Here is a 13,688-nt window from a genome sequence, read left to right on the forward strand (position 1 = left end):
TCTTTAGTACTTGTCTTCAGTTTGGGTTGGACAAAATATGTAAACCTGAAATTTTTTTTAAACGCCTGAATTTTTAAATTCGCTAATCCGCAAGTTTACAATTTCTAGATTCCAAAACTTTCAAATTCCTAAGTCCTCCAGTTTCCTAATTTCCCAAATTTTCTACTTTCCGATATTTCTTAATCATCAGAAATCCAATATAGTCTATGAGATCCACAGGCAATTGATAACATTATTTACGTTTACTTTGTAGTCTTCAATATTTTATACATACATTAACATCCGAAATGTGGTGACAGTAATACCTAATTAATGCAGATAAAATTACTTTTTTATATTTTATAATTATACTTGCTACATTGTATAACATTCTAACACTTTCTGTCATGGACGAATGAATAAAGGAAAGCTCATTATTCCACAGCTTGTCGGTGTCATTAAAGAGACGAAGATTTGGCAGCAATACGACGAAATCTTGGAACGAGTTGCCTTCAAAAATTCCTAAAATAAATACTCTCACGTTGAAATAACGTGTTGCGTGAACAGCGCAGATTCGAGCACGCAGCGCTATTCTGACCCAGTCACAACTTAATAAGCTCTGAGTCTGATTACAATTGATAGTCCGTGTTATAAGTTGTTGATTCGTGTTGTAAGTCGATTTGTTTCGTATTATAAATGTTCGAGATATGTGTTAATTCGTTTCGTGTTATAAATAAATACGTTGTTTGAGATATTAGTTGGATTCGTTTCGTGTTTTAAGTGTTACTGTTCGAAATATGAATGAGTTCTGTTCGTTTCCGCAAAAGTAACTGTCGACGTTACCTCGGATTGGTGATTTGGAAGGGGATGTGTTCTTTCATTGGTTGTGATTTTTGAGACGTAGATACCGCCCTCATACAAGAAATGGTCACCCCCGAAAGTAGCCGCGACCAAGGGGTGACGCACGAAGGATTCCGCGATTTGGGAAAAACCCGTAGCAGGTAATAAGGTGAAAAAGCACTCTGACCCTGACTACGATGGTTGAAAATAATGGAATTGGAAATTAAACATGCTGGTCCCAAGCAATAAACTTGGATTATTGACGCGAAAGTAATTTTGTCTACCGAAAAATGGTCAATGGCTTCATAAACTTATTGCCGGTACGGCCAGTTCGAAATCCTCGGTCTATTGTCTTTTACGATATGAGAAATAGTTACATCGCACTCTAAGGCGATGCAACATAAAGAAATTCTAAAATTAATGAAATCTATAAATCAAACAATTATACAATAATTAATTCCTTAAATCAGAAATTATATTTCTAAGTATTTTCGTAACCAAAAAATATTGATAATATTATTTTGGCACATTCATGAAAAATCATTGAGTCTATTTTTAATTTCTAGAATGTTCTTCATCAAACAACAGATGCCTTTTACAGCAATTTATAACCAAAAATTTCTTCAATTTAGCATGTTTTTCGCGACTCAGTGAGCTTTATTACTTTGTTACTGTGGAGTCGTTAGGGCGCGTTTACATTATACCAGTAACTGGTCCTGTAGCCTTGTCGATAGGCAGTCGAATTTTTGCGTTTCTTGCTTTGCCTGTATCAGGTCTGTTGTTAGAAAAAGAAAAGGATTCGTTTTCAAAATCCCAAATCCCTACATATCAAGTCCATGAATCCCATATTGCTAAGTACTAAAATCCCTAAATCTCCAAATCCATTAGGGATCTCCCTAGATGCCTAAATCGATAAATCCTCGCATCACTAATAATCAGCCCAATTCCTAAATCCCCAAATCGCTGAACTGCTAAATTCTTAGATTCCCAAATCGCTAAACTGTTAAATTCTTAAATCTCCAAATCCTTAGACTTTTACACCTCTAAATTGTGAAATTTTTAAAAAACCATACAAGAAAATGGTTTCTTTCCTTTCTTATCTTCTTTTCGCAACGATAAACATGGAACAGGCAAAACAAGAAACGCGAAAATTCGACTACAGTATTCACTCCGTAAATGTTAAAAAGATCTCTACCGTAAATGTTAAAATTCTATCCCCACTACTGGGGGGATCTCCCTCGAAATTAGTCAAGAATGAAACACAATCAGTCGCCGAAACGACGAGGATCGAATATCGGTGAGACACACACTAATGCAAGCAAAGGAAAAGATTACAACTTTCTTATTTCTTACTATTTTTTCATGAAACTTTTACTGTTCTTTTTGTCTAGATTTCCTGATTAAAATGACACCAAACATGATATAATTACGTTAACAATTGTGTGTTTAACGAGTGATTAAAGTTTCTAACATAAAAGAGGACGGCAAATGGAAAAGAAAGAGAAGCAGAAAGTTGACGCGTTCGGCAAACATGAAAGACTCGTGCGTTTTCTGTCTTTTAAATTCAAAAATCAAAATTTTTTATTTTTGGGGTTTCATCAATGAAGCTTTGATTATCGTATTCGTCTCGTTTTTCGAATTAAAATGGTACTAAACACGGTATAATTAAAATCATAATTACTTGTATAGCAAGCCTTTAGAAGGAATTCGCACCTCTACCGTAAATGTTACATCCCAAACTTTTATGGCTTGTTACATAAGTAATTACGATCGTAATCATATCGTGTTTGGTGTCATTTTAATCAGAAAAACGAGACAAATACGATGGTAAAAGTTCCATTGACGAAAAACCAAAAATAAATAATTTTAATTTTTAAATTTAAAAGACAGAACACGCACGAGTCTTTCATGTTTGCCGAACGCTCAAAATTCTATCCCTCCTTGTCTTTTGTATCGCTGTCTCTTTCTACGTTCGGCACACTACAAAAAATGTAGGACCTCTACCGTAAATGTTACAATCGAGACCGGCAAAAGTAACATTTACGGAGTGAATACTGTATCTACTGATAAGTCTGTTGACATAATATGGACGCTTCCTTAGAACGAGTGTTTGGCAAAGGCGGTTTTTACTTACTTTCTTTAACTTTTTCCAAATCAATAAAATGTTTAATTTCAAGTTGCTTGTCCAGTCTCAGCGGCATGCCGATCCCCACCACAAACTTCTTTTTGGCGTCAACATCTCTTTTAGACACACTTCGTCAGAATATTCTGTTATTATTCTCGAGGTATTTTTCCTTTTATGAATTGCTACAAGACAAACTTTCATTTCTTGGTAAATATTGCATATTTCATCCTCAATCATTTGTGCAGGTATTTTCTGATTTCGAAGGATTTCATTGATTCACACCGAAACCAGCTCACGGTTTCATTAAGTCGAAGCGCACAAATACAAACATATGTACAAACATAATTTAATCGACATTTGCAGGAATATTTTTTGAGCTGTTTAATATTAAAGAGTTATTGTGAATATTTCAAATTTAATATTTCTGTTGCAAAATATGAAAGGTCATCGTCATTACTTAATTTCATCGCACCAACCACAATCAGAAGAGTCCTTGATCATGTTATGTAATTTAAAATGAGCATTTATATACTAACAAGCACCACAATGGCTGCAATAACGAAGCCTGAACAATACTGCGTAATTATCAGCGAATACTAATTATTTAAAACAATTCTCATAATACCGTAATTCACATCGTCGAACGGAAGAAGCAAATTTAACATTGTACAATGGTTAATACTGCATTCTTCCTACTCAAATACCCACATAAATTCCTGATTTACTATTTATTTATTAGAGTCAATTTATAATTTATTGATTTGTTAACATTTATTTCGTTGTTGTTTTTCCTTTCTTTTTTTCGAAAATATTTTTTCCATTACCCATGTTATATTTTGATTAAATTTTAATAATTAACGTATTTGTATGCATTTTCCCAATTCGTTTGCGTTTACTTTGTACTTTACAGATAAGATAATCTTTGAATAAACACAATTTCGTTAATAAAATGCTTTATCTCTGAAATTGCGAAACTAATCTAATTTCTGAGTATTAAAATAAAAACAAATAAATGTTGCAAACATAAAACATTGCAGAAATCTTCAGGGTATTATTTGAATCACGTATACTCATTAAATGTCTAAACATTTTCGATATCTCTGTTGCGATACGAAATAAAGTAATCTGATATTGTGTGAAATTATAAACATGTATTTAAATATACAAATGTAAAAAGATGCTGCGCAATCGGTAATATATGGTTGCAAGAATATATGACCTTTTAAACAGTCAGCACAATTTTATTGTAAGTTCTTGCATCTAACAATAAATTAAATTTCACGAACATATACTTTATGATAAAAAGAAAACACACATCAGAAAAATTTTATAAGTTTATAAAATGGAACATTATAAACTATTATTATAATATACTATAATGATATATTTTTTAAGATGGAATAAAACAGACATTTTTATTGTAATGGTATAATGTTGTTTTTTAGCAATGATACGTGTATTTAAAAGTACAGTAAAGACTGGATAACTGCAACAAAATCGGGACCCAAGCGTTGCAGTTATCGAGTCGAGGTGTCGATTCTTTGTTTACATTTGGCTCGCGTCGACCGCTAAACGTAGGAAAGGACAGAAAGCGAACGAGAGAGGCTGTTTAACATTAAATTTTTAGAGAAGTCTGACGAGTGATGGTCTTTTGGTTCCATACAAAATCGCGCCTCCATACACTCGAAAAAACAAACAATATTACTACATAAACAAATGTTGCTTAAATTATGCCGTGTTTGGTCTCATTTTGATCAGGAGAATCTCACAATTATATTGGTAAAAGTAATATTTAGCAAAACCAAAAAATAAAAAAGTTTTACTGTTGCATTAGTGTTGTCACATCGATACGCCGGTTCGGATTACATTACATACGCTGTTCGCTCGTCAAGTGTCAAAATTCAAGGGGGACCCCCCTAAGTGGTGGGGATAGTAACGTTGCAGTTATCCAGTCCATCGTTTGTCGCAGTTATCCAGTCTTTACTGTATTCATGTATTTGAATACGTAACTCTTTTAGTGCCGTCCAATTAATAAGTGATTACACTGTCCAACAAATTTAAACTTTTTTATGTTTTACAATACCCATTAGGTGATCCTTGTAGAGTTTCTCGTCCTGAACAAGAATCCGTAAACCGAATTGCTCTATCACCCTCAGTTTTGGAAAAACACGAGCTTTTGTAAAAACACGTGTTTTGGGTAGAAAATGCGATATTGTGAGGAAACTAAAAAAGCTAGGACATTCAAATTAATTTTAAAAGATAGAGGAGAGTGTCCCGAATAAATTGGTATATATAATTGTTATATTGCATAATTCTAAATAGGTGTAAATATTGATGAAAGTTTAAAAAACGGCCGTTGTACGCATTTCCTATGTACTATTTTTGCATTTTTAGAAAAAGTTATTTATGTAGCGCGAATTCGCTATACAATATCGAATTGTATAGACATTTCTGATGAAGAAATTATGTGGGGTAAATGTTGTAGCTGTATGCAATTCCAGAAAATCGAAAAAATATCTGCCGGGAGCACGTGCGCGGTGTTTTGCCGCCAGGCGGCCATAGCTCGCTCTCCTCGCCAAGTCAGTGCCGTGGCTACGCGCAAGAAGCATCAATGGTAGGGCTTAATATACATCCACTTTTTATATTTACAATGTTTAATTTTTTTTTAGTATTATTATTTCATACTTATTATTATTCATATTTTGTTATTATTCGTTATTATTTTTAGCTACCAACGATACAATTATAAAATATTATAACTCAAAATTTAAGAATCAAATGATTGAAGACAGTTTTGAAATCTGTTTACAATATAGAAAAACTTTCTATTGTATACATTTTATTTTTTCAACGTGCAAGAAATTAATACAAAAAAAAATCCTACAAACAAAACTGAACTGCGTGTCGCTATAGAAGGATCGTAGAATGAAATTACTGCAATGGAACGCAAAAATTTATAGAAAGTATGCCACAACGCACACGAGCTGTTATACATACGTATACGTGGTAATGTGACTAAATGTTAGATAACGTGAATTTTAAGTAAGTTATTGTTCATTTCTTTATTTCATTAATTGCAAATGTTATATGGTTGAATATTTTTTTCCAGAGTCTCCATTGACTAATAAAAATTTATTTTCAAGCATCATTTGGTTTGTTCATTATTTTTGAGTGCATAATAAATAAATGCAATTGTTTTTCTTATTTTCACACTATATTAAACTAATTTTATGGAAACATGCAGTTTTTTATACACCTTGCTCTATGGCACATAAAAACATTTGATATTACCAATTAATTTCGTAGCATTGCATTTGGATAAAGGCTTTAATGTTAATTATGATTAGACTTATTTATTTAATAGCGTTCATTTACTCCTGAATTAATGAGAAAGTAGCATTTGTCAGTTTATGCGTCGTGAACAATCTTTTTATCGAATATTTCACAACTGTCAAATTCAGTTTTTTTCGAATATGAAGCTAGATACGAACAAATTTTACGAAATACTTTAAGTAATTTTTTTGTATAAATTCATTCGTTTTTCTATTGTAGCTACCAAACTGGAAACATCCTCCATTGTAATGAAAACGCTCGAGAATTATTCCAATGAACAAATAGCAGATTATATGGTCATGCTAATGGAAATGCATAAACTGCAGGTTTTTACATCGAAAAATTTCATAATTGAAGAGTTTTATCTCACACCGCAAATGTCGTAATGTTTAAACAAGTCACAATAATTATCAGCTGAGTGAGAATTTTGTAATAATTTCCTTCTATTTTGAACGTTTCAACTTTCGCATCAAACCAACTTATTGAACGAATCAGTCTAAACGAATTTATTACAGTCTTAAAACAAGTATTTTGTATACATTTACGTTAATAACACATATACAAAAATATAATTCTGTTTATTCTCCAACTCACAATAATATCAACATAATCTTAAATTTTACAATACACTTTTAATCATTTTTCTTGCATTTCAGAATCACATAAATTCTTCAGAACGCCAAAGCAAGAAAAAAAAAGAATACAAATGAAAAGACGATTATGGTTAAAGTAAAAGCCTTTAAAAGACGCTTCGTTACAAGTTGCCTGTAAAAAGTTTCATAAAACATTGTCATTTTGATTTTTTTATTAACTACTGAAAATGATTAGATTAATATACATTTAATATTTGAAATAAAATTAATAACTAAAATATTCGTGAGTATTGTTTAATTATCGGACTATATGAACATTTTCAGATTTTAATTAAACTAAAACTTCTTTTTTCACAAATGTAGATTTTTATATTACTTCATCTAAAAATAGAAAATTTCCCCTCTGGGATACACATTTAATTGTAACTTTACATATTACTTTACATGGTAGATATAAAAGGAATTTTAATTGATATAAGGAATTTTAACTGCTTCCTTAATTTGATCACTAGGACATTTATTCTATGCTGTTTGAAAATCTTCAGGAACATTTTTATGACTCTGGTTCATATAGAAGTCACTACTGAAACTCAAACGGCAAATCGCATTGTAAGTACTGTAGAATAAAATTCAAAAACCAGTAAGCAGAATCTCCGTTGCCATAGGGTATGGTATCTATAACATATTCAATTAGTGCGAACACTTATTCCATCGGACTATAAAGCAACAATAAAATTGTCATACTTGCTGCTCAAAACGTAATTCGAATTCAAATTTGATACCTAACCGACTTCTTTTTATAAGAATGTTTGAAAAGCAAAGTGTACTCTAGTCAGTAAATGACTTACAAGAATTATGTAACCGAATCCATCATGTTTATTCAATAATTCGACAGAGACGTGAAATTTTTAGGAGAGTTTGCGACTTTATAAAATATCAGGCGTGCATAAAAAACGTGACACCGTATGTAAAATAGTAAATTAATCATGATGCTAATGTACGAAAATCTTTATACCTCAGACTCGGTTGACCTCATGATCTATGCTACGTTTGCTAGAGATTGTATATCTGGTACTGTAGAATAGTAGTAGGGTCGATGGGTCGAAAACACCGTATTCGAAGATATCGATTTCGTAAATTACTGCATTCGAGGATATCAATTTTGTAAGTCACAGCATTCGAAGATAATCGATATTGTAAATAAATTAGTAACGAGACAAAAAACGATGCGAAACAAAAAAAAACAGGGCAGTTGACAACGAAAAGGCGTTGAAAACAGTTCTAGAGCTTTCTTGTAGCGTAGAAACAATTACGTATAACAAAAAACCAAACCAAATTGTGTGCGAAAACTTTGTTTCAAGAGTGAATATTTTACAGTGTTGTTGTCTGTTTTAGTATTAAACTTGTTATTAATAATAACGTGTTTTGTGTGTTTAATAAACTCCTTGATTTTATTCCCCCAGTACAGTACAATCTAAAGAATTCCTGTAAAGTTTAACCTTACGCGTACCTCTTGGAAGCGGCTGTAAATATGAAAAAATGTTTCAAACGAAAAAATTAGTAGGATATCAAGGGGAACATAAGATGATGACAACAACTTGATTTTGGATGGTCCTTTCAAGGTCACGTGAACGTCATCTTCAGTTTCCTAAACAGACCGCCCCCTCCCAAATTTTTATTGCATATTTTTATAGCCCTCTTTGAAACGCTATACAAATATTATCCATGTTTGTTTCGTGTGTAAGTCATTCCCAGGATATGAGGCTTCGAAATTGATACATAAGCGATATAAGTCTGATCGCGCAAACTTCGTGTAGTACATTTTGGGTAATGTGAATGCCGATGACTTGTAATTCATGACTTGTACCAAAAACAAACATAGGGAACATTCCATGCAATATCGCTCACTTTTGGAAGTCACCATCTCCGATTTTGCTCTAATCGAAATATGTTGTAGTCCATGTGAAATTTTGGGGAGAAGGGGTTAAGTTATCATTTTGTCGGTTTCGAATTTATTACGGAATGACAAGCCTTCAAAGTTTGCAATTTTTTGCCCATTTTGGCGAAAATAGGGTTCATTTAGGAATTTGTTCTCAGAAACTACTTAACCCATTTAGCTACAGTTTTTTTGTTTTATTCATAAAGGATTGGGCTATTTTAAAATATTTTTTTTAACTTTGTCAATTTGTTATAAAATGTTAGAAAATTTAGCAAATTCCCTTTTTGCGTCTTTCTCAATGAGGGGCGTAAAGGGTTAAAATTAGAAAAAATAAAGTCATATTTTTTTAAGCTTTCTCTTTAAAATAAGCCTTTTAGAACGACGGAGCCTCAAAACTTGACGTTTCTACAATCTGGAAAAGGACACGGGGTACCCCCGTTTCAGGTAGGCGAGTCGCGCGCTCAGCTACTATGATCGGTTGTTTTATCAGGTCATCCCATAAGTCGTGTCGTTTTTTAACACTAAATTTAATTATAGAATAATAATACTTACATTTGTCTTTAATCATTTATGTATTGGCTATCGTTTTCAATGACTTCCTCCCATCTTTCCCACAACTGTTTGATCCCATTTTCGAAAAATTTTTGTGGTTTTGAATTAAAAAACTGAGTCACTGCCAAATTAACATGTTCTGCAATCGTCCAAATTTTTACCGGTTAAAAAATTTTGCAATGATCGAAATAAGTGATAATCACTTGGTGGAGGGTCCGGTGAGTATGGTGGTTGGGATACATATTCCCAATTATAACTCTTTATTTTTTGTAAAATTGTCTTTGCTGTGTGCGGTCGTGCGGAACCCATTTTCCAAGCTTTGATATCTTTCCAATTTCATGTAAATGTTTATCTACAGTACTACTGCTACTGTTCATTCTTTCAGCTATTTCTTCAACTATTAAACAGGGTTCTGCTTCAACTAAAGCTGTTAAATTTTGCACGTCAAACTTTGTTGGTCGACCGGACCGTGGTTTATCAGAAAGGTCAAAAATCCCAGTTCTAAATTTAGAAAACCTTTGACATTTTCTTCCACTTAAAGCACCTTTCCAATACACGTCACAAATGTTCTTAACTGCATTTTTCACTGAACTGCTTTTTCTAAATTCATACAGCATGCAATGCCGAAAATGAATTTCGTTAACACTCATTGTTTCCATTCTTTATATCGAAAATATCGTTCTGAATACTTTGGATGCACGTGTTATACTGAAGAAAGGGTACCTCTTGAAAGGTCCAGAGAGAAGTTTTCGTAAACATTTCGACCAAACAAGATACGGATGTTTATATAAACTGCGCGAAAGGGCGACACGACTTATGGGATGACCTAATATATCGCTGGTCTCAAAGCAATATGAGAACACCTCGTATACGACTTAACCCTTTCGCTCCGACGCGACGCGACAGGCGTACATATACGCCCTCGAAAAATGACCATTCATATGCGAAGAGCACATTATATACGCTCTGGAAAAGTTGGCGCTCATGTATGAAGAACGTACTTATACGTTCATGCCATGTATACTTTTATTTCGTACTTTACAGATACTTTTTTTAATCGAGTACATATTTGGCAATGCTGCATGCCTAAAGCAATTTACAGTCATGAAATAAAACACAATCGACAAGACGATATTGTGTTTTATTTTAACAATGCACTGTTTCAGTCTTCTTTATAACATCGTCAACGACGGATATATGTATATCAACAATTTATAATAGTAGTGATTAAAAGGTTTACACGAATTTATAATTCTGTTAAGAGCGCCGTTATGTTATAACCAGGAAAGGTCCTTTTCTCAATTTCTAATTTTTATATCCACGTTTATTGTCAAGGAAAAAACCTAAATTGCGGTCCGCTTTAAACCCTAATCACTTCGCTCTCATAATCTTCGGCAATAAAACACACCATAAACCATAGGTAAAATATTCTCACTACCTGTACGCCAACTTGAGTTTTTCCAAAACACGTACCCCGAGGAAAGGGAAGAACAACCTCCGACATTACCAAAAACAGACGATTAGACAACGACTTTTCCCCACCTTAGTCTTAGTTCTCACCTCCGAATACATGCCCACATCCGAAAATTGATAAAAAGACCAACTCGTTAGTTTTTAGACAGAATTTTTGTAACAACACAGAGCAACACATTAAATAAAATAAATCAGTAGTAGAAAGGCAAAGTTAGTATTTGTTACATTATTTAAAATTTCGTACAACAATACAAACGAATTCAACAAATTCTAAAGTAATTTTGTTAACTTAATTTTAATAGTTCACAGGTAAATTCATAGGTAAAAGTAAAATGATATTGCTAAATGTAATAAATATCACTGTAAAATTGAAAGAACAAGAAACGACATCTAATTATAATACTTCGTAGCGTTCCGTACTTCAGTGTCAACTACTCACTAAGGCGCTCCAGTCGCAGCGATCACACTTTGTCACGAGCGCTCCGTAGCGAAAGGGTTAATGACTCTGTTTATACCTCGAAAAGAATATTAAGAAGGTTTTCTTCCATCGACAAGGGATTCGGAAGGATTATAATCGAAATTCTGGAGTGGATCATTATGTAGGGTAGACTCAGAAATCGTGAAAAAAATATAATATAATGACAACTATTTCATTACACTAAACACAGAGCCATCATTATCGCATTAACATATCTTACATAATATTTCTTTACTTGATAATAGTATAAAGCTATGAAAACTTGTAGTACCTATTATTGATAGTGCTGTTGCAAAGCCAGCTAGTGAGCAGTTAGCATGTTCAATGTGTTCGTTTTGTGTTACATAATTAAATACTATGTTTGAATAAGATGATTCTGCTCATTCGAATAATCTTTAGGTTTGAGAATTTGGTTTTCCAATGGTCTCTGTAAGCTAGTGTGCATTACAAGTCTTAATGCTTCCCCCAATACCATGACATGATCCCTTACCATGAGCTGTTGCACGAAAATGCCATTCAGCAGAAACGCCAAAATCGTTAAAATGTTTAAGTTAATGAAATTCTTTTTGTTTTTATATTACGCAGCTATCCCGTCAGAAAAATAAATAATCTTTTTAATGTTTTCCTGATATGTGTTTCAGATAATCTATTAACGTTTTTTGAAAAATATGAACGGCAGGTGCATTATGTCCTAAACTTTCAGAAATAATGACGAAATTATGGTTATGATCTTTGTGTATATAACAAAAGGATAAAGAGTAACGTGTTTATTGTTCCAATGGTAATTTTGTATTTCATCTTGAATGACGAAACAATAATTTTTTGAGAAATCGCCTATGATAAAAAATTCTCCGTGATTTAATGACTCTCGTTTTTTCTAAATACAGTCGCTATGTAATAAACAGATTATCCGTTTTTAACAATGTATAAAAATGTTTGGCATGCTTCTTAGCATCCGGCAACTTTTACAATTTTACAACTTTTATACTTTTATTATTTTTAAACCCATAACCAAATAAACGGATTATACTGATATTATTTTAGGGTTAAATCTAACATAACTAAGTCATTGGGCAAGAGTGGTAACTAATATACTTTTCGAGGTTTAAGCAGAGTCATTAAGTCGTATACGAGGTCTTCTAGTATTGCTTTGGGACCAACGATATAAAACAACCGATTATGGTAAATGAACACGCGACTCGCCTATTTGAAACGGGCGTACCCCGCGTCCTTTTCCAACTTGTAGACAATTTTCAAGGCTCCATCGTTCTGCAAAACTCATTTTAAAGGCGAATCTTCAAAGGATATGACTATAATTTTTTCAATTTTAACCCTTTACGCCTCACATTGAGAAAAACGCAAAAAATAGAATTTGTTTAAATTTTTGGACATTTTATAACAAATTGACAAAGTTAAAAAAAACATTTTAAAATAGTCCAATCCTTCATGAATAAAAGAAAAAAATTCAGCTAAATCGGTTGAGTAGTTTCTGAGAAAAAAATTCTTAAGTAAACCCTATTTTCGCCAAAATGGGCAAAAAATTGCAAACTTTAAAAGCTTGTCATTCTATAATAAATTCGAAACCAGCAAAATGATGACTTAACCCCTTCCCCCAAAAATTTCACATGGACTACAACATATTTCGAGTAGAGCAAAATCGAAGATGGTGACTTCCAAAAGTGATCGAGTTGGCGTGGAATGACCCCTATGTTTGTTTTTTGTACAAACCATGACTTACAAGTATAAGTCATTGCCTAAGATATGAAACTTCAAAGTTGATATTTCATCGGCATTCACATTACCCAAAATATGCTACACGAAGTTTGCGCGATCAGATTTATATCACTTATGTGTCTATTTCGAAACCTCATATCCTGGGAATGATTTGCACAAGAAACAAACATGGATAATATTTTAAAAACGTCTCGACGTGGACTATAAAAATTTCGGGGGGGGGGGGGGGGGGGGCCTGTTTAGAAAACTGAAGATGACGTTCGCGTGACCTTCAAAAGACCATCCAAAGTCAAGCTGTTGCCACCATCTTATGTTTCCCCTGATATCGTATAACTTTTGTCCAAAACACTTTTCCATATTTAACATCGTTTCCGAAATATAAGAGCAGGGCCAGACCCTAGAAAGACCCTGTATGTACCACATACACAGATGTCAACACTAAAAAAAAACTACACCTATCCTCACCGTGAACACTACCAGAGTTACATTTCGGCAAATAAGAATAATAATGACAATACTAACTGCATCACGCAATTCAAACTCCCTCACTTACTCTGGATACGTTTGCCAATTGTCATGGTTTTTAGCCTAATTGGCGTGATACATTTGTTTCTATCATTTAAAATGCGTCTGACTCCAAGT

The 13,688-nt window shown here is 33.0% G+C and overlaps 1 protein-coding gene and 1 long non-coding RNA gene across 6 annotated transcripts in view; one reads left to right on the top strand and one right to left on the bottom strand.

Annotated features, from left to right (window-relative positions):
• Sk2 (Sphingosine kinase 2) overlaps positions 1 to 13,688 on the bottom strand; it is a 295,374-nt gene that overhangs the window by 248,882 nt on the left and 32,804 nt on the right. The window lies entirely within an intron of this gene.
• On the top strand, positions 3,831 to 7,193 carry LOC143265492 (uncharacterized). Of its 2 annotated transcripts, XR_013040106.1 has the most exons (5): positions 3,831 to 5,230; positions 5,339 to 5,558; positions 5,673 to 5,986; positions 6,497 to 6,695; positions 6,934 to 7,193. It is a non-coding gene; the product is annotated as an uncharacterized LOC143265492 (long non-coding RNA). The 2 variants fall into 2 exon arrangements; XR_013040105.1 differs by having other exon boundaries at positions 6,497 to 7,193.

This window comes from Megachile rotundata, chromosome 12 (genome assembly GCF_050947335.1).
Source record: "Megachile rotundata isolate GNS110a chromosome 12, iyMegRotu1, whole genome shotgun sequence".
Lineage (NCBI taxonomy): Eukaryota > Metazoa > Arthropoda > Insecta > Hymenoptera > Megachilidae > Megachile > Megachile rotundata.